Consider the following 16,991-nt stretch of genomic DNA (forward strand, 5'->3'; position numbering starts at 1 on the left):
GCAACACAGCTGTTATTGCTACAGCAGAGGCGTACACTTGTAGTGCAAAGGGCAAATCGGCATTCGGATTGCTCAAAGCCGGGGCCTGCATCAGACTCACCTTTAGCTCGGTGAAAGCTTGTTCATGCTCTCCCTACCAGTCTAAGGGGTCTGTTTACCTCTTGTCTCCTTTGAGGAACTCATACAGGGATCTTGCCTTTTCTGCAAAGCCTTCAATGAAGTCCCTGCAGAAACCAACCATTCCCAGGAACTGCCTCAAAGCAGTTTTAGTGATTGGTCTTGGTAGTTTCCCATTTGTTCGGGTCTGGAGTCCTTCCCCCCTGTGAAACTATCACACCTAAGAAACACACTGAATCCTTCATCAATTGTGCCTTTTTGGGATTTAACTTCAGACCTGAATTCTCGATTAGTGTCAGGAGTTCCTCCAGCAGAGCGTAGTGCTGCTCTTTTGTCTCTGTTTGAAGTAAGATGTCGTCCACATATTGAATGATGCATTCTGGCTCAGAAAATGTCTTCAGAATGTCCACCATACAGATGTGGAAGTATGTAGAGCTGGATTTGAATCCCTGAGCCAATCGACAGAATGCATACTGCTTTCCCTGAAATGTAAAGGCTATTGTATTGGCTATCCTCATGTACGGGAATTGAAAAATAGCCATTTGATATATCAATTGATGAGTACACCTTTGCTGAAGGTTTCAGTGCTGTCATCATGTCTGGCATCTTAGCAACTACATTTGTAATAGATGGGGTGCATCTGTTTAGCGCACGGAAATCTACAGTGGGCCTCCACCCCCCCCCCCCCCCCCCCCCTCCTTCTTCACTGGCCAGAGGGCTGCATTTGTTTTAGACTGGCATTCTTTAATTACATTTTGTGCCAATAAATTCCTCACTGTGCTCTCTATGTATGGGATAGATTCGGGTGGAATTTTGTACTGACGCTGAGGTGGCGGATCAGGGCCCTCAATTTTAACAATCATGTTTGAAACTCTACCACATTGCGCTTTAGACGTTGCCCACACTTTGTTATGTTGCCACAAGATTTTAGCCAATATTTGGTCCTCTGTTTTCAGTATTGCCTGCGGGTCAAGGATTTCATTTGTTTTAACTGATGCAACCTCACCGCTGTCCATGACCATGTGCACCTTGCCTTTGTATCTAGAACCTTTCCACAGTACTTAATTACATAGATCGAGAATCAGTCCGTGTGCCCCCATGACATCAGAGCCCAAAATAGTGCCCTCATGTGTTGGGGAAAGAAACAAACTGTGTTCCACACATAACCTCTTTATTTCTATGTTTACGGGTATTGATTGCTCAGAGGGTACTAGTTGTCCCCCGAATCCTCTAAGGAAAATTTGTCTCCCCGCAGGATCCTTTTGAAGTTCAATGTTCGTTATGCTGACAGCTGCCCCTGTATCCAAAAGTACATTTGTGCGATGGCCCCCTATCGCCCCTCGGATACGTGATCTGCCGCTTTTGTCCCTGTCCAGCTGACATATTAGGGACAACTCCGGGGCCTGACATCTCTATGGTTTAAAATAAGGATTGGTTGGGGGAGGGATTTTATACTCCTCGTGGTTTTCCTTTAAGCCTTTTTCCTATCCTCTGTACTTCCCCCCCAAAGAGGACTATATATTGTAGCATCAGGTGCCTCGCTTGGCTCCTTCGCCACCTTATCTGGTCCAGGTTTTTGCTGTTCCTTCTTATGCCAAGGCTTCTTCTTACCCATGTTCCTCCTAGGCAGTTTACAATTCTTTATCACATGGCCTGTATTGCCACATCTGTAACACCTGCCTGCAAATCTCACTCTAGCTTCGCTTCTAACTATCTCCGCAACTCTTTTATGGGGCCTATTTGTCTTGATCTGTCTCCCGAACCCAGTCCCTTAATATGTTTATAAAGGTCTGATACGAGGTGGCGTTCCTCAGTGCAATTCTGGTATGGTAATCTATACATGTGCATTTATTAGCCATAGAACACAGAAAGCTATTGTCATCAGGAGACATATCAGGACAATTGTAGGTGGCTTTATAAATGGAGAAGTATTCACTGCAAAAGAGTATTGGATCAATTCCCCTCCTAAACTTTGTATTTTCCAGGGCGTCTGAACCCCTAGTATCTCTTCCTCCCATTATGCGCTGCATTTCCCTCATTCTATCTGCCGAGTTCCCCCAATTTGAGTTTAACTCGGGAGATAGACCTCTATGACTCCCGACTGGTGTTTGCAGTTTTTCACACAGTTGCAATGGAAGCCATGCGCGGAGGAGTGCGCATGCATCCCTATTGTTCAAAATGTACTGTGCGACTACAGCTTCCAGCCTGTTCGAGAGACTAATGGGTGAATCGCTAGTGTCAAACTTTCCCAAAATCTGGCACAAATTTGTGTGATCTTGTATGGAGAGTGTTGTGGATTGGGTGCCACCCTCCCTTTTTATGATATCTAATCCTTGCCCAGTCCTTTCTGGCACAGGAGTGAAGAGAGAAGAACTTTGATTCGGGGACTCTTCAGCATTGTCAGCCGAACATACTGGTTGCTGTTCGATCGGTATCCCTTCTCTTTGCTCCTGTGTCACACTGGAATGTGCATCTTTGTTAGCACAGCAATGGCTGTGCACGTTCTCCATTGCCCGTGCTCTCAAAGACACAATGGTATGATCTTTTTGGGCTAGCTGAATTTTACATTTCTGTAGCTCTGCCCTAAGCATTTCTATCGCATTTACATTCCCAGCCTCTTTCTTTTCTAAAGATGCCATACACTGTTCTCTCAACATACATGTTTCCTTCCATTCATCCAACCCCTGTTCCAACACACTATTCTTAGTCACCAATTGTTCAATCTCATTCCTCATGTCCTCACATTCACAAACATCCGCGTCCGCATTTGCCGCTATAGCTGCAATATTTCTACTCGCATTTTCTATCTTTCCTATTAACTCTGTTCTATCCTTATACCACTCCAACTCTTTCTGTTCCGCAATTTCTTTCATTCTCATCAACATGCATACAGAATTGGCTATTCTCTTTTTCTTGCCCTTTTTTGAAGATTTTTTATACTTGGCATCATTATGAGTATTGCATTGTTTCAATAGATCATTAAATTGGTGTGTTAACGCATCCTTTCCTATACTGTTGAATTGAATACAAGCATTTTTCCCAAGAAACTCTTCAAGGATATCCATTGACATGCTAATTAGCCTACCCACACTAAGGTTGCTCAACCAATTGCTTAGACAATAGACAGAGACAACCAAATGGACAACCCCCTCTAGTCCTACCAACAAACAAAAAAAAAAAAAAAAACAGATAAGAACCGTTTAAATCTACAGTGACTTGTGGTTCTACAGCATACAAGAGACAAGGCACACTCTTAATGCCTTAGGCTGCAGGTTATCTTACCAGAGCTATTTCACTCTCACGTGGGTAGAAATAAAAACCTATATTTCCCCCACTTTTTTCCTTTTCCTCAAAGATGTATGGTAATTCCTGTCAATCTCTAACCAACACTTTGCATTAGCAATACACTAAACAAACAGATACCAAGCACACACAAAGACACAGATGAAGCTGTTTAGAAGCTAGCTTTCACCTGTAGTCCCACTCCAAATACAAAAAAAACCGCAAAAAAAACTGCAAAAAAAAACGCAAAAAAAAACGCAAAAAAAAAATAAAAAAATACAAATCCAGTTAACCACGAATTTCTTTAGGAGAACACACTCTTATTCAATGCCCTCCTCTCCAATAGCAGGTCATAGGGAATTTCTGTTGGGACAGAGAGCTTTTTCACAATCACGTGGATATTTCCACTTTTCCCCTCAAAATTGTATGGTTTATCCTGTCAATCTGCGGTTATATCACATAACCAGGGATGATCAGTCCCTATCTCGCCAGTGCGCCAATTTGCCGTCTGGTTACAGGTCTGCAGCAAACACAACAATAACGTACATATATATATATATATCAGTCACAGTTCTCACCAGGTTTTACGCGTCCGTTCTACCAGTGAAATATCTCACAGAATCTTCCTGCTCATCCAAGCGTGGTTTCAGAATTCGCGAGCCAGTGCCAATCTTGTCCACACTAGAGATGACTTTCAGTTCTGGGTGTCTGAGGATCTGTGCTTACAGGGACTCGGAAACAAAAATACATTAGATTTTTGTGGATTCTGTGTAAAAATATGTTTTACACGCCGTTCTAGGGTGCCAAATGAAGTAACTGATATGTGCACTCTATTATTATTATCAGTTATGTATTACTTTGTCCAGTCCCTATAGTTTAGCTAGTCTATCTATACTCCAAGCACATGCTATCGTTAATATTACAATACTACCACGATTAGCTATGAAATCAATACACGGTCTAAGATCAATTAAATCTCATTTATTTCCCAAGGAAATAAGAAAGCTTGCATAAAGTATCAATAGAAGTTACAATAATACATAGCATACAATCAGAATACAATATAAGCATTATACTTATCCGACCCTCGTGACTGGACCTCCTAATGGAATCAGAGGCCGAACTCATTGTTGAAACCCTTTTTGATAAACATACCTCAGCCATACCACACCCCATTGCCCACCCTACTTTGCCTGTGGACCAATCAGCGTCTCTGGGGCGTCTCCTCCCCCAGGCTAACCACCTCGGACAGTCCTGCCATAATTGGCCTCTGGGGGGCAGTGTCTGCCCATGAATTGCAACTGCTCCGACTGGGTTCCCATCTTGTGGTTTGATCTCGGACGCCCCTCCCGCTCATTAATTATCTTTCTTTGTCCTTACAGACAGACCGGCGCCGTCATTGTTCTACTGTCTTTGAAGCTCAGTACACTCCAGGTGGGCTGAATAGAACTCATTCTGCTATTCAGATTGTGTTTTGGTGCCACATTCCTTTATCCTTTAAACATGTGGGACTGCAAATATCAATATGGCTGAGTTCGGCTGTACAAACAGCTGTGTAGAACTTTATATGTATAACATTAATTCCTGTTCGATTCCAACACCACCGATCAATCTTTTTTTTTTTCTTTCAGCCAACATGACTCTCAGCAAATAGCTTGGGGTGTCTACTTTCCAAAATGGGGTCATTTGGGGGGGGTTTTGTGCTATTTTGGCATTTTATGGCCTTCGAAACTGTAATAGGTAGTGAGGAGTGAAATTAAAAATTTGCGCCCTTAGAAATTCAGAAGGTGGCGATTGGTTTTTGGGGCCCCGTACGCAGCTAGGCTCCCAGAAAGTCCCACACATGTGGTATCTCCGTACTCAGGAGAAGCAGCAAAGTGTATTTTGGGGTGCAATTCCACATATAACCATGGCATGTGTGAGCAATATATAATTTAGTGACAACTTTTTGTAAAAAAAAAAAAAGTTATTTTTATTTTTTGTCATTATTCAATCCCTTGGGACCAAAAAAAAAATATTCAATGGTCTCAACATGGCCCTCAGCAAATAGCTTGCGGTGTCTACTTTCCAAAATGGGGTCATTTGGGGGGGTTTTGTGCCATCTTGGCATTTTATGGCCTTCAAAACTGTGATAGGTAGTGATAGGTAGTGAGGAGTAAAATAAAAAATGTATGCCCTTAGAAATCCTGAAGGCGGTGCTTGGATTTCGGGGTCCCGTACGCGGCTAGGCTCCCAAAAAGTCCTACACATGTGGTATCCCTGTACTCAGGAGAAGCAGCAGAATGTATTTTGGGGTGTAATTTCACATATGCCTATAGCATGTGTGAGCAATATATCATTTAGTGACAACTTTGAGCAAAAAAAAAAAAGTTTGTACTATTCCCGCAACTTGTGGCAAAATATAAAATATTCCATGGACTCAACATGCCTCTCAGTAAATAGCTTGGGGTGTCTACTTTCCAAAATGGGGTCATTTGGGGGGGGGGGGGGGGTTTGTGCTATTTTGGCATTTTATGGCCTTCGAGTGAAATCAAAAATTTGCACCCTTAGAAATCCTGAAGGTGGTGATTGGTTTTCGGGGTGCCGTGCACGACTAGGCTCCCAAAAAGTCCCACACATGTGGTATGCCCATACTCGGGAGAAGTAGCGGAATATATTTTGGGGTGCCACATATAACTATGGCATGTGTGAGCAAAATTTTTTTTTTGTCATTATGCAATCCCTTAGGACAAAAAAAATAAATATTCATTGGGCTCAACATACCCCTCAGCAATTTCCTTGGGGTGTCTACTTTCCAAAATGGGGTCATTTGGGGGGGGTTTGTATTGCCCTGCCATTTTAGCACCTCAAGAAATGAGATAGGCAGTCATAAATTAAAAGCTGTGTAAATTCCAGAAAATGTACTCTAGTTTGTAGACGCTATAACTTTTGCGCAAACCAATAGATATACGCTTATTGAATTTTTTTTTACTAAAGACATGTGGCTGAATACATTTTGCCCTCAATATATGACTAAAATTTAGTTTATTCGATTTTTCTTATAACAAAAAGAAGAAAATATCTTTTTCTTTTTTCAAAATTTTCGCTCTTTTTCCATTTATATCGCAAAAAATTAAAATCACAGAGGCAATCAAATACCATCAAAAGAAAGCTCTATTTGTGGGAAGAAAAGGACGCAAATTTTGTTTGGGTGCAATATTGCATGACCGTGCAATTACCAGTTAAAGCAGTGCAGTGCGAAATTGTAAAAAGACCTCTGGTCCTTAGGCTGTTAATTGGTCAGGAGCTGAAGTGGTTAAATCAACGTATCCGTTCATCTTTGTCCCTTCTCATATTCACATCGCTGTGGCATTTATCTTTTTGCTCCTAAAATATATATATTTTTTTTTCAAATTTTTCATATAATCTAGTGTCTTATTTTCCTCCATATAAATACAAACCACATACATACAAAATCTTACTCCTGATTGTGACATTTCCTTTTCACCTCCCATCCCATTCCACTAAATCCCCCCCCCCCCTCCTTCCCCAACCTCGGTAGATAAAGTGCTTGTTTTTTTTCTTGATATTTAATTTCTGTTCTTATTCCTTTTTCCTTTCCCTAATATTGCTCTAATCCCTCAATCCTTCCGCATAGCTCCATGTTTTTTTAAACTCTTTCCAACACTCCCATTTTTCTTTTACACCAGCACTTTTTTCCTCTATATCATACCTCAGACATTCCATGTTATATGTTTCTTCCACTGAATCAATCCACTCCCAAATTAGTGGACTTTCTGTTTCTTGCCACTTCTTGGGAATAAGTCTTTTTGCTGCATTTAGCAGATGTGCTATCAATGATTTCCTGTATTGTTCTACCCCTCCTTCCGCTCCATGCAGGAAAACTACCCACGGATCTTCTGTTATTTCTTCCTTCGTTTTTTCTTTTATTAAACATAAAATCTTTTTCCAATACTTTTTAATTTTGGAGCAGTTCCAACATCGATGGGCCATTGTTCCTAGCTCGTTGCATCCTTGCCATTGATGATAGAAGCATGGAGTCTAGGAGTCCATAATGACGGTTTAGAGCAGGGGTGCCCAATCAGTGGCCCAATCAAAGCCCTCTGATGTGGCCCGCGACCTCCTGCTCTGGGATCGAATAGAAAGAATACTGTTATTAATAGTCAGTTTATTACTAAAATCACAGTATATATATGGGCATATCTTTTCTGCAGTGGTTACTGGGCTACTTTCAATCTGATCTGCAGGTGCAGAGCAGTTTACCTGTGGGTTACCTGCACTGAACCATAGACTTCTATTATTGCCTGCAAGTTTGGTGAGCTTTCTGAAAGTGCACGAAACCTGCAGAATATAATAGAAGTCTATTGCAAACTGCAGGAAAGCCAAAGGTACACTGCGTTGCACACGTGGGTTGGGTAAACCACAGTGCATCAGTGTGAAAGCAGCCTTGGACCCCTTTCACATGGTCAGTCCGACAGTCCGACCAATTGGACCCTCCTTTCACCTCTAAGTAGTGGCAGACATAAACCGACTTGTGTTCTACCTCCAATACGTTCTGCTAAACAGTGTCGTGGACTGCGTCTGTGTCCGCTCTGCGGATACAGAGTGGACACGGACATGACATCCACCTGCTCCACTCATTGTGGCTCATGATCGGTTACCAAGTCGCATAAGTGGCCCTCGCTCTTGAAAAGGTTGGGCACCCCTGGTTTAGAGGGTCCATTCCAAGGTGATCTATAGTTCCTGGTTCAATCCTAAGGATGTGGAAGAATTATATTTAAATGCTCCCTATTTTTTGCCGTCTGGTAAGCATATCTGCATCTCGGTGGTCGGGCATCCCTTTTTTCCACATGTATATGGGTGAAACACCGTGGTGTTACAATAAGAGTACCTGAGATGATTGTTGCGAATTAACTGTTGCAGTGTGGAAGTCATCTCCTGCAAATTTTATTAACTAATGAGGACATTGATATTGGAGATTAACCTTTTTGATTATAATAATCATTGTTTATAAGGGTTTCATTTTTAATAATTTTATTTTTGGCGCAGCTAGTTTTCTTTTTTCTGAGCTTTCTTGGTGTGTGTGTCCCACTTCTGGCGGAAGGCTGTTTATTTTTATTTTTATTAATTTTTTGTTTTGTGTCTAGCGTGGTTTATTTTTTCTATGTTCTGCCTTTTTACCGGGTGGAAATTTACTGACTTTATCTGGGGTTGCATACCATCTAATTAAATATTTATAGTTCATTTCGGCAGTTTTAATGTCTACTGCTGAACTATGGGTCAATTTAAGTATTTTTCCAATAGTGGTTTTATCCCTCTGTGATCAAAAGTCCCTTTCCCATTTTTTTATGTATGGTGGGCTCTCCAGTTCGTCCACCTTCATCAATTTATATATCCTTGATATTATATTTTTTGTACTATCTGCTGTCATTAACCGTTCCAACAAAGTCAGGTCTTCGTTTTTTACAAAATGACTCAACTGGAGATACCGCCACCCATCATTCACCATTAAGTCCTTGTTATATTTTAATTCTTGAAGTGCAACAATTTTCCCTTTTTTTATTATATCTCTTAATTGTGCCCTGTCTTTTTTTTTTTTTTTTTTATCCAATTTCCTCCTATTATTTTTTCCCTGGTGCAAAATAATAATTTTCGTTCAGTGCTATTAATGGTAACTTATATTCCCCATTTAATTGCTTTTACATCTTATCCCACATTTTTCTTTTATCAATAACGTTTTATTGAAAGATATTCAACATACAGTTGAAGTGCAAGGGTCTTCCAATCAACAATACAAAACTTTCAAATGGAAAATACATGGATCAGCTAAGTTTTCAAGTACTGTGTCACTATCTATCCGCAGACCATGTTCTAGTATACACTTCTCAAGATTGTCCAGTGCAGGATATATATACAACCTATGCAACCACAGTCAAACGTATCATCCTGCCAGCATAATAAGCGGTCTCATGGGTCCCTGGAGGATATCCATGGACAGGGATAGATGAGAGAAGAAAGTAGGAGAAAGAGAGAGAGAAAAAAAAAAAAAAGGGGAAAGAAAAGGAGAGGGGGGGAGATGGAAGGCTCAACCAACATCAGCCAATACCTGGTTTTGGATTACTAGGATCCTCTCGGCGGTGCCACAGTTCCCAAATCAGGTTGTGTGCGTCCAGGCGGTCCTGCAGCCTCTCTGTCATCTTCTCCATTGTCTCTACCTCCCTAATCCTAGCATACAGCGCTCCCTCCAGTGGAGGGGTCCAGCGCTTCCAGTTCAATGCCACTAGGCAGCGAGCTGCCGTGAGAATGTGCCTGACCAGTTTCCCCTATGGGGCCGGGATTTTCACGGGCGACAGCCCTAGCAGGAAAAATTTAGGGGTGAGGGGGACGTCCCTCTCTAAGAGGTGAGTCAGGAGTTGATGCACTGACTCCCAGTAGGGTACTATCAGTGGACATTCCCAGTATATGTGATACAATGTTCCCCTGTCTCCCAGGCATCTCCAGCAGCGATCCGAGCTTGCTGGATGGATGGCGTGGATCACATCAGGGGTCATGTACCAGAAGTAGAGTATTTTACAAATATTTTCTTTATAGAGTGTGCATATCGAAGACTTGGATGCCTGAATCCAGATGACCCTCCATTGGTCCACGGGTATCTCCTCACCCAGTGCCTTTTCTCACTTAAGCATATATTTATGCTTGCCCGCTGAGATAATGGGCCTGTCATTCAGTATTTTATAGATGTCCGAGATCAGACCTTTTTGGGTCGAGCCTGCCAAGATGAGGTTTTCAAAGGGGGTCGGAGTGGAGAATTGCAGGCTCGGTGCAAATGTCAAGGCATAGTGTCGGATTTGGAGATACCCGTAGAAAACCTGCTTCGGGAGATCAAATTTGGACTGTAAGGCCGCGTACACACGGGCGGACTGTTCGCCCAACCTTGTCCGCTGAACAGTGTTTGGGCGGACAGTCCGCTCGTGTGTGGGCTTTCAGCGGACAGTTTCAGCGGACAGTTGGACGGACAAAGTCTTTCGGAAATTCCGAAAAACTGTCCGCTGAAACTGTGTTTGAGCGAACAGTCCGCCCGTGTGTGGGCCTGTCCGCTGTACTTTCGAAATGAGCGGACTGTTCCCGCTCGGAAAGTCCGCCCATTTCGAGCGCGTGTACAGATAGGCGGGGCCCGCGAAGGAGACGTCGCGGGCTCCGCCGCCTGGAATGGGCTTAAAGGGGAACCCCAACGCCGAAAAAAATCGGCGTGGGGGTTCCCCCCAAGTCCACACCAGACCCTTGTCCGAGCACGCTACCCGGCCGGCCAGGAAAGGGGGGCGAGCGAGCGCGCCCCCCCTCCTTAGCCGTACCAGGCCGCGTGCCCTCAACATGGGGGGTGCCTTGGGGAAGGGGGGGCCGCGCGGCCCCCCCACCCCAAAGCACCTTGTCCCCATGTTGAGGAGGACAAGGGCCTCTTCCCGACAACCCTGGCCGTTGGTTGTCGGGGTCTGCGGGCGGGGGGCTTATCGGAATCTGGGAGCCCCCTTTAAGAAGGGGGCCCCCGGATACCGGCCCCCCACCCTATGTGAATGAGTATGGGGTACAGTGTACCCCTACCCATTCACCTGTGAAATAAAGTACAAAAAAAAACACAACACATGGAAAAAGTATTTTATTGCACATCTCCGGGGGTCTTCCGTCTTCGGGGGTCTTCTCGCCGGACTCCTCCGCTATGTGTGTGTAGCTCTTTTGCTAGCGGAGGAGTCCGGCTTTCTTCCTCCCCGCCGCCGGCCTCTTCTCCCGACTTCGGGGGTCTTGTCCCCCTCTTCGGTTCTTCTGCCGGGCCACCGCGCCTGGTCCGGTGGCCCGGTCTTCTGTCCCCGTCTTCCGTTCTTCTGTCGCCGCCTTCGGTTCTTCTGCCGGGCCACCGCGCCTTCTTGTAGCTCTTTTACAGGCGGTGGCCCGGTCTTCTGTCGCCGCTGTCGTCGTCGCCGCCGCCGCCGCCTTCCGTTCTTGTTCTTCTTCTTGTTCTTCTTCTTGTTCTTCTCCTGGAGATGTTGACTCGACGATCTCTCCGGCCGGAATGCCAGAACCGCGCTGTGCGGTCACTTATATAGTGACAATGGGGCGGTGTCACATGGTATATGTCACATGGGTTGGTCACATGGTGACCCCGCCCCCTTACGATGTCATAGTCCCCATGTGACATCAACCCATGTGACCAACCCATGTGACATATACCATGTGACACCGCCCCATTGTCACTATATAAGTGGCAGCGGAGCGTGTCCCTGGCATTCCGGCCGGAGAGCTCGTCGAGTCAACATCTCCAGGAGAAGAAGAAGAAGAACAAGAAGAAGAACAAGAACGGAAGGCGGCGGCGGCGGCGACGACGACAGCGGCGACAGAAGACCGGGCCACCGCCTGTAAAAGAGCTACAAGAAGGCGCGGTGGCCCGGCAGAAGAACCGAAGGCGGCGACAGAAGAACGGAAGACGGCGACAGAAGACCGGGCCACCGGACCAGGCGCGGTGGCCCGGCAGAAGAACCGAAGAGGGGGACAAGACCCCCGAAGTCGGGAGAAGAGGCCGGCGGTGGGGAGGAAGAAAGCCAGACTCCTCCGCTAGCAAAAGAGCTACACACACATAGCGGAGGAGTCCGGCGAGAAGACCCCCGAAGACGGAAGACCCCCGGAGCTGTGCAATAAAATACTTTTTCCATGTGTTGTTTTTTTTTGTACTTTATTTCACAGGTGAATGGGTAGGGGTACATTGTACCCCATACTCATTCACATAGGGTGGGGGGCCGGTATCCGGGGGCCCCCTTCTTAAAGGGGGCTCCCGGATTCCGATAAGCCCCCCGCCCACAGACCCCGACAACCAACGGCCAGGGTTGTCGGGAAGAGGCCCTTGTCCTCATCAACATGGGGACAAGGTGCTTTGGGGTGGGGGGGCCGCGCGGCCCCCCCTTCCCCAAGGCACCCCCCATGTTGAGGGCACGCGGCCTGGTACGGCTAAGGAGGGGGGGCGCGCTCGCTCGCCCCCCTTTCCTGGCCGGCCGGGTAGCGTGCTCGGACAAGGGTCTGGTGTGGACTTGGGGGGAACCCCCACGCCGATTTTTTTCGGTGTTGGGGTTCCCCTTTAAGCCCATTCCAGGCGGCGGAGCCCGCGACGTTTCCTTCGCGGGCCCCGCCTATCTGTACACGCGCTCGAAATGGGCGGACTTGCCTCCGCCTTACGTGGGCGAGTCCGTTCATTTCAAAAGTTGAGCGGACTGTTTGGCAAACAGTTCGTTGAAACAGTCCGCTCGTGTGTGGGCAAGTCCGCTCATGCAAATTTTGAGCGGACTGTTTGCCCAAACTGTTTGACGAACAAGGTTGGGCAAACAGTCCGCGCGTGTGTACGCGGCCTAAGTCTGCAAAGGAACGCAGTTTACGGGTGCAAGGATCTACCAGATGGCCATAATGGAAAAGGTTTCTTGTGGTCCACGGTGAGGACATCTGATGAGTCAGGCTATCTGGCAGTTTGGGATTACAGGCAAACGAGGCTTTCCGATGATAGCTCATGTTGCCGCGACAGTGCGCGCCACAGCTTTCGGAGTAGTGCCATCAGGCCTAGAAGCCGTGCGGATTCTACCTCCGCGTTCGCATTCCATAGCAGATTGTTGGGGTGTATTGGGGCGAGCCATAACTTCTCTATCTCGGTCCATTTATTATATGTCCGGAGCGTAAACCAAGAGGTTACTGCCCTTAGTTGTGCCGCCTGGTAATACTTAGTGAGGTTAGGGAAAGCCAGGCCGCCATCCAATCGGGCCGCCTGCAATACAGAGCGTGGGATCCTATGCCTTCTGTAGTTCCAAGTGAAGTTCAGTAAGTCAGCTTGTAAGTGATTCAGTTGGCCGTAGGGGACTGGTATGGGTAGGGTCTGGAAGAGGTATAATAGCTTCGGGAGGATCGTCATCTTTATAGACGCGATCCTCCCAAGGAGTGAGAGATGGTGTTTTTTCCACTGTTGGAGGAGGGTTCTAATGTTATGGAGAAGGGGAGGAAAGTTTGCCTGATAGAGCGTGGAATACTGCGGGGTGATATAAATCCCTAGGTACTGCAGTGCCTTAGTCCTCCAGCTGTAGGGGAAGTTGGCTTTGAGACGTGCTACCTCCTCTACTGGGGTGTTAATTGGGAGTGCCTCTGACTTAGAGGTATTTATTTTATATCCTGACAGGGCCCCATAGCGTTCCAGTTCCCTGTGAAGGTTAGGGAGGGAGGTTCTGGGTTGTATCAGTGAGAGTATAACATCGTCTGTAAACAGGGAGATTTTAAACTCCCTGTCTCGCACTATTATGCCCTTAATGTCTGGGTTTTTCCGGATAGTGGCCACCAGGGGCTCGACACATAATGCGAAGAGCAGGGGCGAGAGCGGACATCCCTGTCTGGTGCCATTCTGTACAGGTAGTGGGGTAGAGAGGGCAAAGGGGAGCTTGACCTGGGACGTAGGGTTCAGGTATAGGTGCTGGATAGCCCTAAAAAAGGGTCCTCTGATCCCTGTGTGGCGAACAGGAAGGGCCACCCCAGGCGGTCAAACGCCTTCTCCGCGTCCAGACCCAACAGCAAGGCCTGGCCTCCCTCCCTGTTCACCACCCCCACCAAATCTATGATCTTCCTGGTATTATCCCCTGCTTGGCGCATGGGGACAAAGCAAACCTGATCTTTATGGATCAGGGACGGAAGGACCATGCTTAAGCGCAGAGATAGGAGTTTGGTAAAGATTTTGAGGTCAGAGTTCAGCAGGGTTATTGGTCTATAACTGGCACACATGGCGGGGATCTTCCCTGGTTTAGGGATTACCGTAATGAAGGAGCTCTGCATATCCCGTGAGATCGGGGTATCCTGCAGGAATGCATTAAACAGCCTGCACATAGTGGGGAGCAGGGACGGAAGGAATTCTTTGTAATACTCATATGGAAAACCGTCCGGGCCTGGGGCTTTACGATTGGGTAGGGATTTGACGGTCTGCTCTATTTCCTCCTGTGTAATCGGGGAGTTTAAAGAGTCTAAATCTGTTGTTTGAAGCTTTGATATTCCACTATGGTCTAGGTACTGCTGCATTCGCGCGGCAAGGTCGGGCGAGGGGGGATTGGTCAGGATGTCGTGATTATTGTAAAGGGTCCTATAGAAGTCTGCAAATGATTGGGCTATATCTCTAGGGTGAGAGACCAATCGGCCCGATCTGTCCTGAATCTGGTGTGGGGTCGACATTAAAGCGTTGTCCCTCAACTTTCTCGCCAAGAGTGTATGGGCCTTATTACCCTTATCATAGAACAGCTGCTTCAACTTAAGTAAGGCCTGTTCAACTCGACCCAGAGCGAGTTCAGCTAAAGTTGCCCTGAGGGACGTGATTTTCTTTAGGAGGGTTAGGGTGGGGGCGTTTTGCAACTTATCCCACATTTTAAATGTGTTCCGAGTCAATACATGCATATTAACGTCAAGTGCTCTGTAATCGTACTTTACTCTGTGTATTTTCTATTTTAACCCACCTTTTTCGTTTTTATCCCTGACCCATTCGGCAACTCTTGAAAGTACTACCACATTATAGTATTTTTGGATGTCGGGGATTGCCAACCTCCTCGTTTTTTTTTGTTTTAATATTTGAAAAGAGACTCTGTTTTTTATTTTTCCAGACAAAGTTCATCACTGTAGGTTTCAATTTTCTGAGGTATCGTTGTGGAAGTGCTATCGGTATCATTTGAAACTTATATGTGATCTTAGGGAGTAGAACCATTTTCAGGGTATTAACACGTCCTATCCATGATAATGGCCTGCATATTAAGTTTAAACATTCTGTTTTAATTTCGTCCATTAAGGGTATTGTGGCAGCACGCAGGTAAAATCACCTGGTTGTATTCAGGATGGGAAATATGTGTGTCCTAGATTCAGGCTTTATGCAGACTTTTACAATTAGAGGGGAAGAGTTAATGAGCCCAGCTGTAGTAAGTGGGCTCATTAAGACCTCTACAAAAAACCCCAGCATGCATAGGGAGATGCTCCATCCTGGAACCAGTTTTGTGTGTATAGACTGGGGAGTCTGAGATCTGTTCTGTGTGGTGAGTTAACGCCTGTGTGGCAAACCCCTACAGTAGAGACAGGGACTGGGGCAGCACAAGGCTGCACCCAGTTGTTAGACAGGGAGTCTACGTGTGTAGTTAGAGGTCAAGCTGACCAGGATTTATTTTCTTGTTTTATTTTGTTTGGCTGTTATATGTATCACTGCATGTAGCCTAAATAAACCGGATCTTTTGTTTTTTGCACCTACACCGCTGTCTGCTGTGCCTGACTTTGTGTTGTGAACCCATCCAGGGGGTCACACACACCCGCTACCGAGCGAACCCCCTCACAGTTGGTGGAGAATTTGGGCATTTTTTTTTTTTTTTTTGTTAAGGCCAGCATGGAGGAGATACTGAGACAGCTGGCTCTAGCAAATGCAAACCAGCAGCAAACAAATGCAGCTTTACAAAAGAGCCTTGCAGCTCAACAACAAGCCCAGCAGCAGGCAAATGCAAATCAGCAGCAGACAAATGCAACTTTGCAGCAGAGTTTGAAAGCCCAGCAGCAGGCAAATGCAAATCAGAAGCAGACAAATGCAACTTTGCAGCAGAGTTTGGAAGCTCAGCAACAAGCCCAGCAGCGATCTGAAGCCCGCTTCATAGACCTGTTGCAGAAGCAAGAGCAGAATTTTCAACAGCAAATAGAGACATTGATACAGCAACGTCCGCAGACCAATGAAGCAAGTGGGTACAATAATACCGCAACCTTTGGTGTGAGCCGTTTACTGACAAAAATGACTGGAGAGGATGATCCGGAGGTGTTTTTGACCACATTTGAAAGGACTGCTGAAAGGGAAAAGTGGCCTAAGGAGCAATGGGCTGGACTGGTGGCCCCTCTGTTAACTGGGGAATCGCAGAAAGCTTATTATGACCTAGAGCCTGACCAAGCAAAAGACTATGTGGTGCTAAAAGCAGAAATATTGGCACGGCTGGGTGTCACCCTGGCAGTCCGGGCTCAGCGTGTGCATAACTGGACTTTTCAGGTTGGAAAACCTCCCAGGTCTCAAATGTATGATCTCATTCACCTGAGCAGGAAGTGGCTGCAGCCAGAGATTTTGACCGCACCAAACATTGTGGAACGTGTGGTTATGGATCGTTTCCTGAGAGCTCTTCCTACTGCCATCCAAAAATGGGTAAGCCATGGAGACCCAGAAAATGCAGATAAACTTGTGGATCTGGTTGAGAGGTACTTGGCTACAGAGAACTTGACCACCTCTTCCAGGGACTCACGGACTTTCCCCCCTAAGACCAGATCATCCCCAGTGGCGGGTAAGATGACTCCAAGGGGTGAGGGTGGAGAGAGTGAGAGGGTGGGAGTTCTACCTAAGGTCTGGCGGGAGCAGCCCAGGAAGCCCATGCTGCAAGAGGCAGCGAAAAAAATTATTTGCTACCGCTGCCGGCAAGAGGGACATATTGCAGCCAATTGCCCAGTTGTGGATGAGCCTATGCAATGTGACTTTATAAGGGAGAGACGTCAGTCGCTGTTTGCGACAGTTGCATGCACTGCCATTC

At 46.2% G+C, this 16,991-nt stretch overlaps 1 protein-coding gene and 1 pseudogene across 5 annotated transcripts in view; one reads left to right on the top strand and one right to left on the bottom strand.

Annotated features, from left to right (window-relative positions):
- Positions 1–16,991, top strand: part of LOC143943334 (matrix metalloproteinase-18-like) — a 1,003,345-nt gene that overhangs the window by 84,237 nt on the left and 902,117 nt on the right. The window lies entirely within an intron of this gene.
- Positions 1,589–2,990, bottom strand: LOC143943398 (posterior protein-like; annotated as a pseudogene).

Source organism: Lithobates pipiens, unplaced genomic scaffold, assembly GCF_037356315.1.
Source record: "Lithobates pipiens isolate NorthernLeopardFrog02 unplaced genomic scaffold, aLitPip1_a1.2 Scaffold_30, whole genome shotgun sequence".
Taxonomy (NCBI): Eukaryota; Metazoa; Chordata; class Amphibia; order Anura; family Ranidae; genus Lithobates; species Lithobates pipiens.